This window comes from Anolis sagrei, chromosome 6 (genome assembly GCF_037176765.1).
Source record: "Anolis sagrei isolate rAnoSag1 chromosome 6, rAnoSag1.mat, whole genome shotgun sequence".
NCBI classification, from domain to species: Eukaryota; Metazoa; Chordata; class Lepidosauria; order Squamata; family Dactyloidae; genus Anolis; species Anolis sagrei.
In genome coordinates this window covers 124,412,774-124,431,381 of record NC_090026.1, presented here as the reverse complement: position 1 = coordinate 124,431,381, position 18,608 = coordinate 124,412,774, and the positions used below count along the sequence as shown (strand labels likewise).

Below are 18,608 nucleotides of genomic sequence, written 5' to 3'. Positions count from 1 at the left end.
GAGTTGTGGTTCACCTACATCCAGAGAGCACTGTGGCCTCAAACAATGATGGATCTGGACCAAACTTGTCATGAATACTCAATATGCCCAAATGTGGAAATTGGTGGAGTTTGGGGAAAATAGACCTTGACATTTGAGAGTTGTAATTGCTACAATCAAAGAGCATTCTGAACCCCACCATCAATAGAATTGGGCCAAACTTCCCACACAGAACCCCCATGACCAACAGAAAATACTGTGTTTTCTGATGGCCTTTGGAGGCCACTATGACACCCCCCCCATGACCCCTCCCCTGGCGTCCTGACCCCTAGGTTGAGAAATGCTGTTCTGTGTAACTATCATCTGGAAAAGAGAAAAGCATTCAGAGATGCCCAAGATATGTATCAGTGTACCATTCTCATCTGAATGGAGACAAGCAGACATAGATGCTTTGATTGTGCTTTTCCCTCATAGCAGTGAGTTGGACTGCATGGCCATTGTGGTCTCTTGCAACTCTAGGATTCTAGGTGCTAGTGGGCCAGTATTGGCCAATAAGGCTTGTGATGGCTTTAGAATAAGCTATTCCTGGTGTTGGATCATATAAAATCCCTGCAAACCAGAAATCAGAAATTGGCAGCTGTCTGGCCAACTCTAGCCCCAGTTATGGTTCAATTTTGTCCGAACTTGCCAACAGGACTTGGCAATAGGATGTATTGAGAATAAGGAACAGAGAATAAGGAACATGCCTTTAAAATGTTGGAAATCAGAAGACGCTTCCTTCTTGGGAGGAGAGCAATGTCCAGTCTCGATAAAATAGTAAAGAGTAGAGACATCAGACTGGCAACAAAGATCCATTGCCTAGTCAAAGCCATTGTATTCCCTGTAGTAACCTACGGATGTGAGAGCTGGACCTGAGGGAAGGCTGAGCGAAGGAAGATCGATGCTTTTGAACTGTGGTGTTGGAGGAAAGTGCTGAGAGTGCCTTGGACTGCGAGAAGATCCAACCAGTCCATCCTCCAGGAAATAAAGCCCGACTGCTCACTGGAGGGAAGGAGACTAGAGACAAAGTTGAAGTACTTTGGCCACATCATGAGGAGACAGCAAAGCCTAGAGAAGACAATGATGCTGGGGAAAGTGGAAGGCAAAAGGAAGAGGGGCCGACCAAGGGCAAGATGGATGGATGGCATCCTTGAAGTGACTGGACTGACCTTGAAGGAGCTGGGGGTAGTGACGGCCGACAGGAGCTCTGGTGTGGACTGGTCCATGAGGTCACAAAGAGTCGGAGATGACTGAACGAATGAACATTGTCAATTTTCCTGCTTTATCAAAATGCCACCCCCAATACAAAATGAGTAGTTCAGCAAGAGATGTGTATAGTATGTGTGTGTTTGTGTGTGTGTGTCAATATACAGGAGATGTGTTCCTGAATATTCTGTGGATACATGCAACTCTAATTAGACAAGAAGATTAAGGGTAAATGTAAAATGAATGCAGTTTGACACCATTGCAACCGCCATGGCCCAATTTTATAAAATCTTGGGATTTGTAGTTTGTCAAGGTGCCAGCACTCTTTGGCAGAGAAGACTTGAGACTTTGTGAAACTACAACACCCACATAGCATCGAGTCATGGTACTTATAGTAGTGTCAAAGTGTATCAACTCTACAGTATAGATGCACACAAAGCTTGTGTACACTGAAGCATTATAAAGTATAGTTCCCAGCTGTACATGTGGACAGTTTTGGATTTTGGTGCTTTCTTGATTCCAGATGTATGCATAAGGGAACTTTACCTGTCATTGCAAGCATTCATTGTGTCTTTCTTCAGGGGCCTCTGGTGGATTAAGAGCCAATGAGGGAATGATTTCAACAAATCAATAAAAACAAATAATATTATTGTCTGACTCTGATTGACGGATATATTGGTCTGGCCTATAATCCAAGGAAAACACAGGTGTATGCTTCCCAAACATCAAGAATTGTACAACTTTGGGGATGGGGATGTAGAGAGGATAAGAGCAGGCCTCACAAAGAGGCTATTTCTCAGCAAAAGCACAAAGATAACAGCTTTGTATTTGGGGCGTCTCAAGCTCTGAATGCTTAGACTCCTTGGGGCCATGGGTGGCTGCGTTGCTGCGTCAGTGGTGCGCATGATAAATGTGCCACACATTGGAAGGCGAGGGGGAAAGGCATTCCTTGCAGTTCCGCTTGGTATTTTCAGCTGCTGGGAGATTTCTTAAATGTCAAGACCTCTCCTCAATAGATCTCAAGGCAGCTTCCTACCCAAGGCTGTCTCTGCAGGTGGAGAGGCCAGAACACAAAACAAAATACACCCAGGAAAAGTAGATTCATTTACTCTTTTCAGAAATATACAGAAATGGGGAGTGAGCTCTACTTCCATGCATTTTCAAATAAGGAGCAGTGAAGAAGATACATTTCTGTCCTTCACGACAAATGCATTACCTTTTGATAATCTCTGACATTTGAACCCAAGTTTACTTAATGTAGCCTTGCTGGAAAGACTCAAAGAGCAGCTTATGCATCGGACAACCCCCCCCCCCCTCTTTCCTCTCTTCTTTAAAATGGCACGGCACAGGAATGGGCATCTTTTCTATGATCAAACAATTCGTCAGTTGAAACATTCACACCTAGCTCCAGCAGACAAGAGTCCTTTGTCCCACCCTGGTCATTCCACAGATATATAAACCCTTTTTCCTAGTTCCAACAGACCTCACTACCTCTGAGGATGCTTGCCATAGATGCAGGCGAAATGTCAGGAGAGAATGCCTCTAGAACATGGCCATACAGCCCGAAAAAACCTACAACAACCTGATCAAACAATTAATCATAAAGTTGGAAGAGACGCCTCAAAGTCCAACCCCCTTCAGCTATGCAGGAATACATAAGCAGGAATATGCAATCAAAGCACACCATGCAATAGAATCCTGGGATTTGTAGTTTGGTGAGGGACCAGCACTCTTTGGTAAAGAAGGGGAAAGATATTGTAAAACAACAAATCCCAGGATTCCATAGCGCTCTGCCATGGCAGTTAAAGTGGTGTCAAACTGCATCAATTTTACAGTGTAGATTAGTGTTTCTCAACCTTCCTAATGCCGCGACCCCTTAATACAGTTCCTCGTGTTGTGGTGACCCTCAACCATAAGATTATTTTCGTTGCTACTTCACAACTGTCATTTTGCTACTGTTATGAATCATAATGTAAATACCTGATATGCAGGATGTATTTTCATTCACTGGACCAAATTTGGCACAAATACCCAATACGACCAAATTTGGATACAGGTGGGGTTGAGTGGGATTGATTTTGTCATTTGGGAGTTGTAGTTGCTAGAATTTATAGTTAACCTACAATCAAAGAGCATTGTGGACTCAAACAATGATGGATCAGGATCAAACTTGGCATGAATGCTCAATATACCCAAATGTGGTGGAGTTTGGGGGAAATAGACCTTGACATTTGGGGGTTGTAGTTGGTGGGATGTATAGTTCGCCTACAATCAAACAGCCCCTTGAACACCATCAACAATGTCAGTCCCATGCAGGCCCGTAGCCAGGATTTTGATTCAGTGGGGGGGGGGGGCTGAGTTTGGTTTGCAGGGGGCTGAGTCTGAGTGAACGAGGGTCTACCCTAGCAAACCTTTTGTATTGTTACCCCAATACCCCCATGCATATGGGATATATTGAGCATGGTGATCAGATCATGATATGAATAAACATAACAGTTTAAATAATGTACCAGTAAGGCATTCTCGCAGACCACTATGAGAATTTGGGGGGGGGGGGGGGGCTCAAGCCTCTCAAGCCCCCCCCCCCCCTGGCTACATGCCTGGTCCCATGTCACATGGGCGCTTGTCCCCCTGCCTTGAAGGGATTCCCTCTAGACTTCTGCACTCTCCCTTGCCTGTACATGTGCACCATGCTGCCATGTGCTGAGCATGCCTGCTCTCCCCTCCTTGCTTGGAGTCTCACAAGCAACCCTCCCGTTGGCTGTGAGGCCAGCTGAGAGGCCGGCCAATCACAGCAGGAGGAGGGCTTTTGGTGGTAGGATTTGCTGTCTGTTTCCAAAAAAGAAGAGAAGGAAAGGTGGAGAGATCTTCAGCCTTCTCTGCCAAAGGGGTTCCTAAGGCCATCAGAAATATGTGTTTTCTGATGGTCTTTGGCAACCCTCTGAAACCCCCTTTGTGGCAGCCCAAGGGGCCCCAACTCCCACGTTGAGAAACGCTGGTGTAAATGAATGCTAAACCTGTTGCCTCACTACTAGGATTTTCCTACAATGGCCACTAGAACAACTATTTTGACCTCACTACCTCTGAGGATGCTTGCCACAGATGCAGGCGAAACGTCAGGAGAGAATGCCTCTAGACCATGGCCATGTAGCCCGAAAAAACACAACAACCCAACTATTTTGTAGACAGCAATGAGGAAGTAGAGAAGCACTGGATTATGCTCCAAAGCCAGATGCAGACTGAAGATAGAGGGTGCTTCCACACTGTAGAAATAATGCACTTTGAGACCACATTAACTGCTATGGCTCAATGCTAGGGGGTTCCTAGGAGTTGTATTTTGGTTTGGAAGAGAAGTATTGAACCAAATTAAAGGGAAAAAAATGGGAGGAGGAAGAGAGAAGCCGGGCCTCTTTAAACATAGCTGAAAAATTGGGATGGCAGAGGATTAATCAGCACTGTCCTTGCCAAATTAATATATACACAATATATAAATGTGGAAACTAATAGCTCTCGCTCTTGTGATTAATACTGACAATTGGAATGATGTCATTTCCAATTGCACGCTGGAGGTAAGAGCTCTGAAATAATTAAAAATAAACCAGTTCATCCATGATGCTGCTCTTTTTAAAAAGGAAGAACCAAAGAGCAGGGATAAAAGGAAAGACATTGCTGGTATGTCTTTTAAAACAATATGGAGAGCGAAATTCTTTGCTCATTCCTATCCTACTATACAGCAGCCTGTTTTCTGTAACTTCAAAAGCATCTTGAGCTCGGGTTTTCAAATAACCACATCCCTGCTATGCCACAGCAAACGCTGGATCATTTAGTCATGAACCACAGAGTTATAAAAGACTGGAATCTCTTCTGAAGGCATTCCTCCATGAATCCCCAACCCTTCCTATTACGACAGGATTCGCTTCTAGAATATACACAGCAGAACCAATACAAAAGCTACCCAAGAAAAATCCAACTTGAATGCAAAAAAGCAATCTTTCTAAGTTTAATAACATTATGATACAGGCTAGCCCAAACGCGAATACTGGTAAAGTTTGGGAAAAACAGATATTGACACTTGAGAGTTATCGTTGCTGGGATTTATAGTTCACCTACAATCAAAGATCATTCTGAACTCCACCAATAATAGAATTGGGCCAAACATCCCACACAGAACCCCCATGACCAACAGAAAATACTGTGTTTTCTGATGATCTTCTGTGATCCCTCTTATACCCTCCCATGACCCCCCAGGATTGAGAAATGCTGAACTAGGAAGACCTTCTAGCTGAAATAATTAATCATTGTTTCACACGTTGAGATCTGGAGTCTCAAAATCCCCAAACAGCTTCCGTTTCGAAGGACGTTGCAGCAATGACTGCATTAGATTTACAACAGTATAGCAACCCAAACTCTTCTTGTAGAGGGTTTTCTAGCCTTGCCCTTTCCTTGCCTACCCTTTTCTGCTGCCAACCTGGCACAAGGGCACCCACCTGTGATCATCAACCATCTCCTCATCCGTACCAGCTGCTGCTCCGGCGCTTGGCCCTGGCTGCCAACAGACCGAATCCCCTCTCCACAAAACCCCCGAAGCTGCAAGCTCAGCTCTGGGCCTCTCTGTTAGAGATGGCCAAGAGCCTGTCGTCAGCTTTGCTGATGAAACCATCTGTCCCAAACCAATCGAACTGCTTTGCAAAACCCTATTGTGTCACTGCATAAGCCCTGCTTTGGCCGTTCCCGATACCAATCCTGCTGGATTTCTCCCTGGCAGAGGAAGTGCAGGTCATCCAGCTGAGCATTGGTTCAAAGCTGTATCTCGATGGTGTTTCTTTTCCAGGGCTTGGGAATACCACCACATCACATGGGGGTTTCTGGGAGCAGTAGATCCCAAAAGAAGCATTTATGCATTGCAACTCCATCAACAACCCATAGATCTTGAACAAGTCTAAAATTCAGCCCAATTATTGCTGAATTTGGACAGGGACTCAAAGGCCATCAAGTCCAGCCTCTGCCAATGCAGGAAATCAATTACGAAAGCTACATCAATAGATGGAACCATACCATTGGACTGGGCCTCAAAAATCATCAAAGCCATAAAACAATGTATCAAATACTACGCCTTCCCTGATAGATGGCTGTGTAGACTCTACTTAAAAGCCTCTAAGTGTTGTTGCTAACTGCCTTCGTGTTAATTTTGACCTGTGGTGACCATATGAATGAGAAACCTCCAAGTCACTCTGTCCTCAACAGTCCTGCTCAGGTCTTGCATAGTCAGGGAGGCTGTAGCTTCCTTGATGGAGTCTATCCCTCTGAAATGTGGTCTTCTTCTATTCTTAATGTCTTTTACTTCTGCAAATATATCATTTTTTTCTAGTGAGCCATGCTTTCTCATAATACATGGCCAAAGTATGACAGTCTAGTTGAGTCATCTTCTAGGGAAAGCTTGTGCTTGATTTGCTGTAGGACCCATTTATTGGTCTTTTAAGCAGTCCATAGTATCCATGGCCCCTTTTACACAGCTGAATAAAATCCCACAATTTTTGCTTTGAATTGGAATTTATGGCAGTGTGGACTCGGATAACCCAGTTCAAAGCAGATACTGTGGGATTTTCTGCCTTGATATTCTGGGTTATATGTCTGTCTGGAATGACCTTCCCTTGCATCTTGCAAGACTTCCAGTTGATATCTTCTCCCTCTTTTAGGGCTTCAGGGTCTCAGGGACTATTTCAATCTGTCAGCCAAACCAATCAATGACCTCACCTAATTCCACGCTGCAAGACTCCAAGGGATGGAGACATGACATTGCTATCCCATGGATCTTTGGTATCCACTGAGATTTAGTTCAAGGATTCTTTGTGGATACCAATATCCATAGATGTACAAGTCCCATTACACAGTCAGTCTTCCATGTTTGCTGCTTTGACTTTTGTGGATTTGATGATTCACAGATTGTTCTCATCTCTAGGTCTTCCAATGCAGTTCCAAGCTGGAGGACTTACAGATTCCTTGGATGCATCTACACTGCAGATTGAAAGCAGTTTGACAGCACTTGAACTTCCATGGCTCTGTGCTATGCAATTAAGGCATTTGTAGTTTGGAAGAGAAGGCTAAAGACTTTATTAAACTACAACTCTCATGATTCCAATGCATTGAGCTGTGGGTTGCTGTGAGTTTTCCAGGCTGTATGGCCATGTTCCAGAAGCATTCTGGAACATGGCCATACAACCTGGAAAACTCACAGCAACCCAGTGATTCTGGCCATGAAAGCTTTCAACAACACATTGAGCTGTGGTCGTTAAAATGGTGTCAAACTGCATTCACTCTACAGTGTAGATGCATCAAAGAAGAAATGATTGTAGAATATATGTCTAGTGTGATTTGTGAGACAACTTTGGTGGAACATCATGAAATCTTAGCAATTCCAAGTGTTCTTTCCTATGGAGGAGCATCTAAGACAGTGGTTCTCAACCTGTGGGTCCCCAGGTGTTTTGGCCTACAACTCCCAGAAATCCCAGCCAGTTTACCAGCTGTTAGGATTTCTGGGAATTGAAGGCTAAAACAACTGGGGACCCACAGGTTGAGAACCACTGATCTAAGATGTCAAACGAGAGGAGTACTTCCAAGCAACTTCCAGCTTTGAAAAGTGGAAGTGGGTAGGGTATGAAAAGTATGGCGTAAGTGTGAAAAAAAAAGACCTCTTTGGTGTCAGCATGGATTTTATTCCTTTCAGATAGTTGTGTGTTTTGGACTGCAACATCCATGTTTCTGTACCATGGATCCAACTGGCAATGGGTAATGGGAACTGCAGTCCATGAACATCTAGTGGGCCACATTCCTCTACACTTTTACATCAGTGGTTGTCACCAGGGATTTAGGAGATCCTTAGGTTAGCAGGAGACCCCAATAATATCCCTCAAATTATATCAAAGGGTGATGTAATGGGCGAGGAATTTGAACACCCATGAGGATAATGTGGGTGGGAATAGCCTCCTTTGAAATTTGGACACAGCTGACAACTGTGTGTGTGTGTGTTATCATGCAAAAGTTGGACCTGGACACCCCCACCCTCCTAGTAGAAGAATAATTGCTCTTTAGTTGTGATCCATCTGTGTGCTGCCTCCGAAGCAAACGTTGTTGTCGCTGCAACGGGAGGCCAGCCTTGACCCATGACACCCGCATTCCAGCCCGTCCTTTAGGAATGCGTTCGCTGGCCTCCTCTCCTAATCCCCTCTCCCTTTCTGCTTCGCTGCGAGATAATTTGGGCCCTGACAAAAGGCTTGCTGAGCCCCGGCGCCGCTCATGTGCCTGCCCCGGTGGAATGTGCATAGATGGGTTAGCAGTCATAATAGAGGCCAATGTGGTCGCTTCGCAGAGGGGGCGGGGAGGGTGGATGTGATCGAGGCAGGCCTCCGTCCATCAATGGCTGCGTGCACAACCCACTGGCCTGCCTTCATGCACACTTGCATGCACTAGCAAGCCATTGCTCTACTTTCTAGTCCTGGGTCTTATCTTTGGTGCCTCTACAGTGTAGAAGGAATGCAGTTTGGCACCACTTGAACGGCCATGGCTCAATGCTATGGATTATGGTTTGGTGAAGTACCAGTACTCTTTGGAAAAAAAGGCATAGTATAATTCCCTGGATTGTTGATGTGCCACAGAATGCTTTCATTAGATACAACTGCCGGGCTTTTAAGGCAGATGCAGTTGTAGCAATGGTGCTATGAGACTTGCCAATGTGCATTTTGGTGCCTCAAATGTTATGTTAGAGCATGTAAGAAATCAGTTTGTGTATGTGTGTGTGTGTGTCAACTGTAATATAAGATGCATGAAGTTAATTGGTCGGGCTACACCCGGGGAGCTAGCTGAGTCTGGGACTTTTGGTTACTGTTACATTTTTCAGGCTTGAAATATGCAGGTTCTTAGAGAGAAGCAAAGAGAGACTGAGTTTGGAATGTGCTCTTGCTTCATGAGCTGCTGAAGTTTATCCACACGGACAAAGCAAGACCATTTTAAATTTCTCATGAAAGGACATGTGAGTCGATGCAACTGATCACATGTTTGTAAATATGTTGTTCCGTATTGCGAAGAGTAAACTACTTGTTCTTTATTAATCACCTGAGTGGTATATTTTCTTACTCTGGCAAGGCAGTATGTGGGCTGACCAAATGCGAACTACATGGTGTATTTTACATTACGCCACATGTTAGCCATCTTTCTGGGTATATTGGACTTGCTGATTCCAAAAATGGCACCGGTTTCCTCCTATCAGCTCTAGTTTTTAGGATGCAGAACATATGGCATCTACCTGTTGCCATCTGCCCACCCATACAAAACCACAATAACCATATCTAAGAAACTAGAGCTGAGGCGGGCTATTCAATGCAATTTTCTGAACCAGTGCCTCAAATAACCACAGAAACAGGCCTAAAAACCAAGACTACTACTACTACTACTACTACTACTATTACTACTACTACTACTACTACTACTACTATTTTGTTTGGGCTGTGAACCAACATGAATGTTGAAACAGGTTTGAGATTGTAAATATGACTTATGGCGTCATAACAGCCTTGAAGTGACTGGCTTGTCTCTGAAGGAGCTGGGGGTGGTGACGGTCGACAGGGAGCTCTGGTGTGGGCTGGTCCATGAGGTCACAAAGACTCAGAAGCGACTGAACGAATAATCAACAACATCATAACTGCCTGACAGGATGCCAGTCAATGTATTATTATTATTATTTTGCACAGAATATATCTTCCATAATGTTGTAGGATGTTTGAATACAGGACAACCCTTATATCTGAAGAATATATTCTAAATGTTATCAGAAACTATGGAAAATAGTGAACCCTATACATTTTGACTATACATGGGAGGGAAGCATGCCATAGAATCACACTGGAGGATGTGAATGCCTCACAAACACTTCCAGGGGAGAATATTTTACGGAACGCAAATATCTACTCCATGGAGACCCATGCCCCAAGGATATCACATCCGTGGATAAAGAGGTCATATTGCACTAGCTAGGAGGTAATTGTGCAAGATTCTTTTTGGGCTATGATTCTTTCAGACCTGGTTTTCCAGTTGTTAGAAATCCTCTAGTTTTTAAACCTAGGAATTAATAAGAAGTATTCCTTCCATCCAAGTGCCACCCTGTGTTTCCAGAATGGCACTCCTCCTTGAGTTGAGGACTTGCTCCAGAGCTGCTTTATTTGGGAGCAGCTTGCATGCAGACAGAAAAGAAGGGAAGGAGAATGACGTTTGAAAGAATGCAGAGCTTCTATTCCTGGCCCAGAAATGTAAAGCTAGTTCGCCCACCGACAACTGAGAGGGAGGTTTGGGGATGTGGGAGGGGTATTCCCTTTTAGTAGGCAGCTGGTGAGAGGTGCCCGGCCTTGGCAGCTTCGTTCCTCTGCGAGGAAAGGGAAACTATGTGTGTTTGGCAAGCATTTGGAATGTTAAAGAGCACAAATAATATGTATGAAGGTGCCGGAGAAACGAGTGCCTGCTCAGATTAGTGCATTGGACTAAGACTTTGGAGACAAGGGGTGCATCTAGAGGGACCTCAGTAACACAGCGGGTTAAACCACTAGCTGCAAAAAAACTTGCTGATCAGAAGGTTGGCAGTTCGAACCTGTGGGTCGGGGTGATCTCCTGCTGTTAGCACTAGCTTCTGCCAACCTAGCAGTTCAAAACATGTAATGTCAGGAAGGTAAAAGGCACCCATATAGCCATGCTGGCCACACAACCAGGAGGTGTCTATGGACAACAGGCTCCTCAGCAGGGAAAATGGAACAAGAGCACCTCCCCAAGGCCAGAGTTGAGCGTCACCTCCAGACACCAGAGATGGACATCTGCCCTTGCATAACAAGTCCAAAGCTTCTGTACAAAACTGTACAGAAACTGTACAGTGAAGACATCTGCCCTTGCGCTGTGGTATTCAGCTGCTGAGTATGCATGCCCAGTGTGGAACACATCTCACCACACTAAAACAGTAGATGTGGCTCTTAATGAGACATGCCGCATTATCATGGGGTGTCTGCGCCCTACACCACTGGAGAAATTACACTGTTTAGCTGGTATCGCACCACCTGACATCCACAGGGAAGTAGCAGCCAATAGTGAAAGGACCAAGGCAGAGACATCTCCAGGTCATCCCTTATTTGGGTATCAGACAGCACGTCAATGACTAAAATCGAGAAATAGTTTTCTAAGATCTACAAAGACACTCGTTGGAACACCTCAGCAAGCGAGAGTCCAAAAGTGGCAGCAGGGAAAATGGAACAAGAGCATCTCCCCATGGCCAGAGTTGAGCATCACCTCCAGACACCAGAGATGGACATCTGCCCTTGCGCTATGGTACTCTGTTGCTGAGTATGCATGCCCAGTGTGGAACACATCTCACCACACTAAAACAGTGGATGTGGCTCTTATTGAGACATGCCACATTATTACGGGGTGTCTGCGCCCTACACCGCTGGAGAAATTACACTGTTTAGCTGGTATCACACCACCTGACATCCACAGGGAAGTAGCAGCCAAGGCAGAGACATCTCCAGCTCATCCATTATTTGGGTATCAGCCAGCACGTCAAAGACTTAAATCAAGAAATAGTTTTCTAAGATCTACAAAGACACTCGTTGGAACACCTCAGCAAACAAGAGTCCAAAAGTGGCAGGCTCAAACCCAGAACCTCAACCAATGGCTGATACCAAATGAGAGACTCCCCCCCTGGGCACACAGAAGACTGGGTGACTTGGAAGGCGCTGAACAGACTGCGCTCTGGCACCACGAGATGCAGAGCCAATCTTAAGAAATGGGGCTACAAAGTTGGATCCACGACATACGAGTGTGGAGAAGAGCAAACCACTGACCACCTGCTGCAATGCAACCTGAGCCCTGCTATATGCACAGTGGAGAACCTTCTTGCAGCAACCCCAGAGGCACTCCAAGTAGCCAGATACTGGTCAAAGGACATTTAATCAACTACCAAGTTTGCAAACTTTGTGGTTTTTTATCTGTTTGTTTGTTCTGTTCTGTTAGAAATGTAATACAATGGTCTGGTTGCCCCTGACATGATAAATAAAATTTATTTATGTCTATGTTGGGCTCTCAAGGGAGGGGGGAGGGGGGGAGGTTCAGGGAGGTTCAGGGAGGGCGACAAGGCAGAAATGTATATATTAGCCTAAAGAAAATTGTCTCCAAAGTCTGCCAAGTGCGACCTCTCCTAGTTGGGTATTTTATGTAGGATTTGTAGTCCTTGTTGTTGTTCAATGTTCGACTGTGTGGGATATGTCCGCCTTGTTTTAAACCAAATTGGAAAATTAATAAAGACTATTTAAAATAAATAAATAAATAAAATAACCAGAGATGGAAGGGAAATATTTGCCTTTGTTTCTGTATTGTATGTCATTGTTGTTCACTCCATAAAAAGCATTGAATGCTTGCCTATACGTGTGTATACTGTAATCCGCTCTGAGTCCCCTCGCGGAGGTAGAGTGGAATATAAATAGAATATAAATAAAGTATATTATCTACATTGCACAGTTAATGCACTTTGACACTACATTGATTGCCATGGCTCAATGAAATAGAATCATGGGATGTGTAGTTTTACAAAGTCTTTAGTCTTCTCTGGCAAAGAATTATGGTGCCTTAGCAAGCTGCAACTCCCAGGATTTCATTACCTTGAGCCATGGCAGTTCGAGATGGTTCATAGGGGGAGACCTGTTTGGACAGGTAAGCTGAGCTGCAACCGTTTAGGGCTTTATAGGCTAAAGCCAGCACTTTGAATTGTGCTCGGTAGCAGACTCGCAGCCAGTGGGGTTGTGTGTTCCCGGTATGCTGCTCCCGTGACTAATCTGGCTGCTGCCCGTTGGACCATTTGAAGTTTCCAAACAGTCTTCAAAGGCAACTCCACATAGAGCATGTTGCAGTAGTCCATTCAAGATGTAACCAGAGTGTGGACTACTGTGGCCAAGTCTGACATCCCAAGGTACAGGGACAACTGGTGCACAAGTTTTAATTGTGTGAATGCTCCCCTGGCCACTGCCAAAACCTGGGCTTCTAGGCTCAGCGATGAGTCCAGGAGAACTCCCAAGCTGTGACCCTTTGTCTTCAGGGGGAGTGTAACCCCATCCAGCACAAGCTGTAACCCTATACCCTGTTTGGCCTTGACCAGGAGGACCTCTGTCTTGTCTGGATTCAATTTCAATTTGTTAGCCCTCATCCAGACCATCGCAGCGGCCAAGCACCAGTTCAGGACCTGAACAGCCTCCTTCGTTGCAGGTGGAAAGGAGCGATAGAGTTGAACGTCATCTGCATACAGATGAGTTACACCAACGTAAATAACAACAGCACACTATACCTGCCAATATCCCCTGATGAGTACAAATGTCCTGGACCTATCTCTCTCTCTCTCTCTCTCTCTCTCTCTCTCGCTCTCTCTCTCAATCTCTCCCATTTTCCTCCTCTCCCCTTTTGCATTTGGGAACCATCAGCTGGATGGAAAGTGCAGCCCCTTTGTTATCATCTGTACTGCTCTACAGAATTCTAGAGAGGAAAAGTCACACTCCCTTTCACCTTGAATAATGGGAATTTTCAGAACAATAATGGTCCATATATTACATCACGGTTACATAAATCTCATTATGCAGAGTTATTCATTCATTTTATTATTGCAATTAGAACAACCAGCAATTCCAGGCCGACAATCCCTTCCATGGAATTACCAAATCTTCCCAAAATCATCCACATGAATGGCTCTTTTTTGTGTGTGTCAGGAGCGACTTGAGAAACTGCAAGTCACTTCTGGTGTGAGAGAATTGGCTGTCTGCAAGGACATTGCCCGGGGACAATCAGATGTGTTTTTGATGTTTTACTATCCTTGTGGCAGGCTTCTCTCATGTCCCCACATGAGGAGCTGGAGCTGACAGAGGGAGCTCATCTGCACTCTCCCCGGATTTGAACCTCCCACCTGTCGGTCTTCAGTCCTGCCAGCACAAGTGTTTAACTCATTGTGCCACCAGGGGCTCCTACATGAATGGCTGAGATAGTGCCACTTTTGCTCTCAATGTACACAAACATGTGGACAATTTCAAAAATGAACAAAATCTGGCTACCAGCATTAAAAAAATCAAAGATTACAACAGCAAAACAACAGAGAGTAAACAATCAGGCACATCAAATCACTCTCAACAAAAGATTCCCCCCAGGCACTTCCAAGCCATTAAATGCTAATCAAGGTGGTCAGTTGAAACATTCACACCTAGCTCCAGCAGACAAAAGTCCTTTGTCCCACCCTGGTCATTCCACAGATATATAAACCCATTTTCCTACTTCCAACAGACCTCACTACCTCTGAGGATGCTTGCCATAGATGCAGGCGAAACATCAGGAGAAAATGCCCCTAGAATATGGCCATATAGCCCGGAGAAACCTACAACAACCCAGTGATTCCGGCCATGAAAGCCTTCGACAATACTCACTTCCTTTGTTTCCAACAGACCTCACAACCTCTCAGTATGCCTGCCATAGGTGTGGGTGAAACGTCAGGAGAGAATGCTTCTGGAACATGGCCATACGGGCCGGAAAACTCACAGAAATCCAACCTCTCTCTTTGAAAAAAGTTTCCAATCAGGGGGCTCATTCATAGCTGTGAATTATTTACTACCCTTACCAACATGACTTCAGAAAGATTCTTCTTTGGACTACCAGTCTAAAGCAAAAGCAAAAGCAATTGTGTTTTTCCCAGGCAATTTATTTGTGTTTGGTTCTATCGGTGTGCCCCCAAAGGATGTTTTTATGGCAACCGCAACTCTGAACGTCCCTTTTCTTGATACAAAAGCTGACCTACCTCTTCCCAGGAACAACAGTTGATTCTATAAGTAGTTTGGGCTTACTTAGATCACGACTGAATCCCTCCCATTACTTATTTTTCAAAACTGAAAGCACACTTTGGGGAAGGGGCTATGCATGTTTGGCCATCGTTTCCACCCCTGATCTGCCACAAGTGCCACTTCTGCTTTATCTCACAGCTCGACAGCTTGGCAAGGTCTTTCACACAGTCAAACTCCGGAGGCAAGGTCAACATATTCCAAGAAAGACAAGATCTTTGCAAAGGTTTACGTTCTGAATCCAAACTAAATCCTCTCCGAATGTCAGAAATACAGTACCCAACATACAAATCAATACACTTTGTATTGACACAATTTGAGCATAAGCCGAACCATTCCCGAAGGGAGAGGAAGACATGATATGTCAACCCACCGCTGCGAAACTGCAATCATCTGGTGGAAGTTTCAACTCGATATCGAAAGTCTAGTTGGCTTAAATATGACTTTGCTCAATGCGCTGTTTTAACAAGCACCCAAAGGGGACTCGAGTTGGATGACACTGTGCATCAGGGAAGATTTATAGTTCTTTGATGAGGAATCTCATTCCCAATTATCCTCCCCACTTGGCTTACCCTTAAAGGAAAGACTTACCAAAAGTATCCAGCTATCCGGAACGGTCTCTGTTGGGTGGCCTCTGTTGTGTCAAAAGCTCCAGTGATAAAGGAGATCCCAAAGAGGAGACCTGCTCCACTTTCTATGCCTTGATCCTGGCTCTGAGCTTTTTGCTTCCACCCTTCGCAGCAGATTATATCTGGAAGGCCTGAGCTATGTTGGGAGGATGAAAAGGGTGGTCTATTTTTAGGGGGCCAGGCAAGTTGCTATTCCATCCGGCTGAGTCAATCACGGCTTCTTGCAAACTCACTGGGGAGGGGAGAAGGAATGCCAGACCCTGGCAGAAGGTCCTACAAGTTTGTCGAACCAAAGGGGTTTACTCACCCGCTGCCTAAGGCCGGCTTTCCCCCCTGGAAACCCAGTCAAGGCTATGTTTCCAAATGGCACATCATGCATTGGAAACATTCCCCCTGAGTCATGCTCCAAATTGTTGTGTCACAGCAACACCGTCATCACGGTCATCTCATAGGTTCTACATGAGTGCAAGGGCTTATTCCGGACCTTTACCGGGATCTTCCGACTGATTTAGGATGGAGTAATTGAGATCCAGAGTGACGTAGTGCTTTGAGTGTTGGATTATGGCTCTGGAGACCAGATTTTGAAGCCCTGCTCGGTCAAGGAAAACCCATTGGATGAACCTTAAGTGAGTCACATGCTCTGAACCCTAGAAAACCCCATGAGAGGTTCAGTTTAGGGTTTCCATGAGTCGGAAATGACTTGAAGGCTCACAACAACCCTATGAGAGGGTCAACTCAAAGGTATACAACAGCAATGACATTGAGGAAAAAATGAAATACAAATATACACAATGGCTCGACAGCAGTACATGTAAAAAAGATCTTGGAATCCTTCTGGACGAGTTAAACATGAGCCAACAATGTGATGCTGCAGCTCAAAAAGCCAATGGGATTTTGGCCTGCATAAATAGGAGTCTAGTGTCTAGATCCAGGGAAGTCATGCTACCCCTCGATTCTGCCTTTGTAAGACCACATCTGGAAAACTGTGTCCAATTCTGGGCACCTCAATTGAAGAGAGAAATTGACAAGCTGGAATGTGTCCAGAGGAGGGGGACTAAAATGATCAAGGGTCTGGAGAACAAGCCCTATGAAGCGTGGCTTAGAGAGCTGGGCATGTTTAGCCTGCAGAGGAGAAGATTGAGAGGGGACATGATAGCCATGTATAAATATGTGTTGGGAAGTCATAGGGAGAAGGGAGCAGGCTTGTTTTCTATTGCCCTAGGATGTGGAACAATGGCTTCAAACTACAGGAAAGGAGATTCCTCCGGAACATTTAGATGAACTTTTTGACTGTGAGAGCTGTTCAGCAGTGGAACTATCTACCCCAAAGTGTGGTGGAGGCTCCTTCTTGGGAGGCTTTTAAACAGACGCTGGATGGCTATCTGTTGGGAGTGCTTTGAACACGATTGTCCTGCTTCTTGTCAGGGGGTTGGACTGGATGACCCACAAGGTCTCTTCCAACTCTACGATTCTTTGATTTTATGGCGTTTCATGGTAACATAAGTACTGGAAAGTTTCAAGTAACTCATTGTACAACAAGGTTTTCCTGGTTGTGCAATGCCAAATGTATACTGCCAAAGTATAACTCTGCCTCCCAAATTCAAATCAGAGTGGGCAAGGAATACCTTTGCAAAGATCTTTCCCACTGCCATATGATAGTGATGGGGTGCATCTACACTGTAGAGTTACTGCTTATTGCTATTATTATTATTATTATTATTATTATTACATTATTTATATTCTGCCCATCTCACCCCGCAGGGGACTCATGGGGGATTACAATGTACATATACATGACAAACAAAACATATATAGACAGACATAAAGGCTTATTTAACATTCCAGCTTTTTCATGAGGGTATTCTGGCCACCAGGGGAGCTGTTGCTTCACTGTCCATTTGTGACACTGATGAAGTACTTCCTCATTCTTGGCATGCTTGCTGGAGATTTTTATGGCATCGTAAATTAGCCTCCCTGTATAAGCGGTACCTAAATTTCCTACTTGACAGATGCAACTGTCTTTCGGGCTGCAAAGGTCGACAGCAAGCTACACAAATTGGTTGGAAGCTCACTCCGACTTGGGCTGGCTTTGAACTCATGACGTTTTGGTCAGTAGTGATCTTAATACAGCTGACTCCCAGACAGCTACACCACAGTCCCAGTATTGCCATCAGTGTCATGGAATCATTGCAACTTTACAAGGTCTTGAGCCTTCTCATCCAAAGAGTGCTGGTTTCTCACCAAACTCCACCTCCCACCATTCCATAGCATTGAGACATGGCAGTTCAAGTGGGGCCAAACTGTATTCATTTCACAGTATAGATCCACCCTTGCCCTATCTTGGCCCATTCTAGCCAACAGCTTTTGGGTTCAAGCCCAATTTCATTACATCAAGATTTCCATTCCTATTTTGGTCTCAGAGGCCACCTGCACTGTAGAATTGTAGCAGTTTGATACTACCTTAACTGCCATAGTTCAATCCAATGGAGTCCTGAGATTTGCAGTTTGTTTTGGTTCCAGAGTTGTGTGATAAAAAGGGTAAATGGTATGGCTCACAAAATTATGTGTCCAAGAATTGCTTGGCATTGGGCCATGGAAGTTAATGTGATGTCAAAGTGATAAAGCTCTGCAGTGTGGATGCAGCCTCTGTGATTATAAAAAAGCCTCCGGATAGAAGAGATGCTTATTAGAAGGAAATGCAAAAAATAGGTGCAGAGCCCAAGGAGGCACTAGGATGCTATGAAATGAGGCCAAACAAACAGCAGAATGGGAAAAGGTGATTTTTTTTTACAGGAAGGAACTCACAATATTACAGACAAGCTAGGGACCTTTGTCCACCTCTCACTGTTGTTGCATTACT

General features: G+C 44.8%; 1 protein-coding gene across 1 annotated transcript in view; it reads right to left on the bottom strand.

Moving 5' to 3' along the window:
- Positions 1-15,887, bottom strand: part of XIRP1 (xin actin binding repeat containing 1) — a 30,223-nt gene extending 14,336 nt beyond the window's left edge. Inside the window, exon 1 of the mRNA XM_060782628.2 lies at positions 15,711-15,887. The gene's annotated coding sequence lies outside the window, so the exon portion shown is untranslated. The remainder of the gene's footprint in view (positions 1-15,710) is intronic.
- Positions 15,888-18,608: the final 2,721 nt, after the last annotated feature.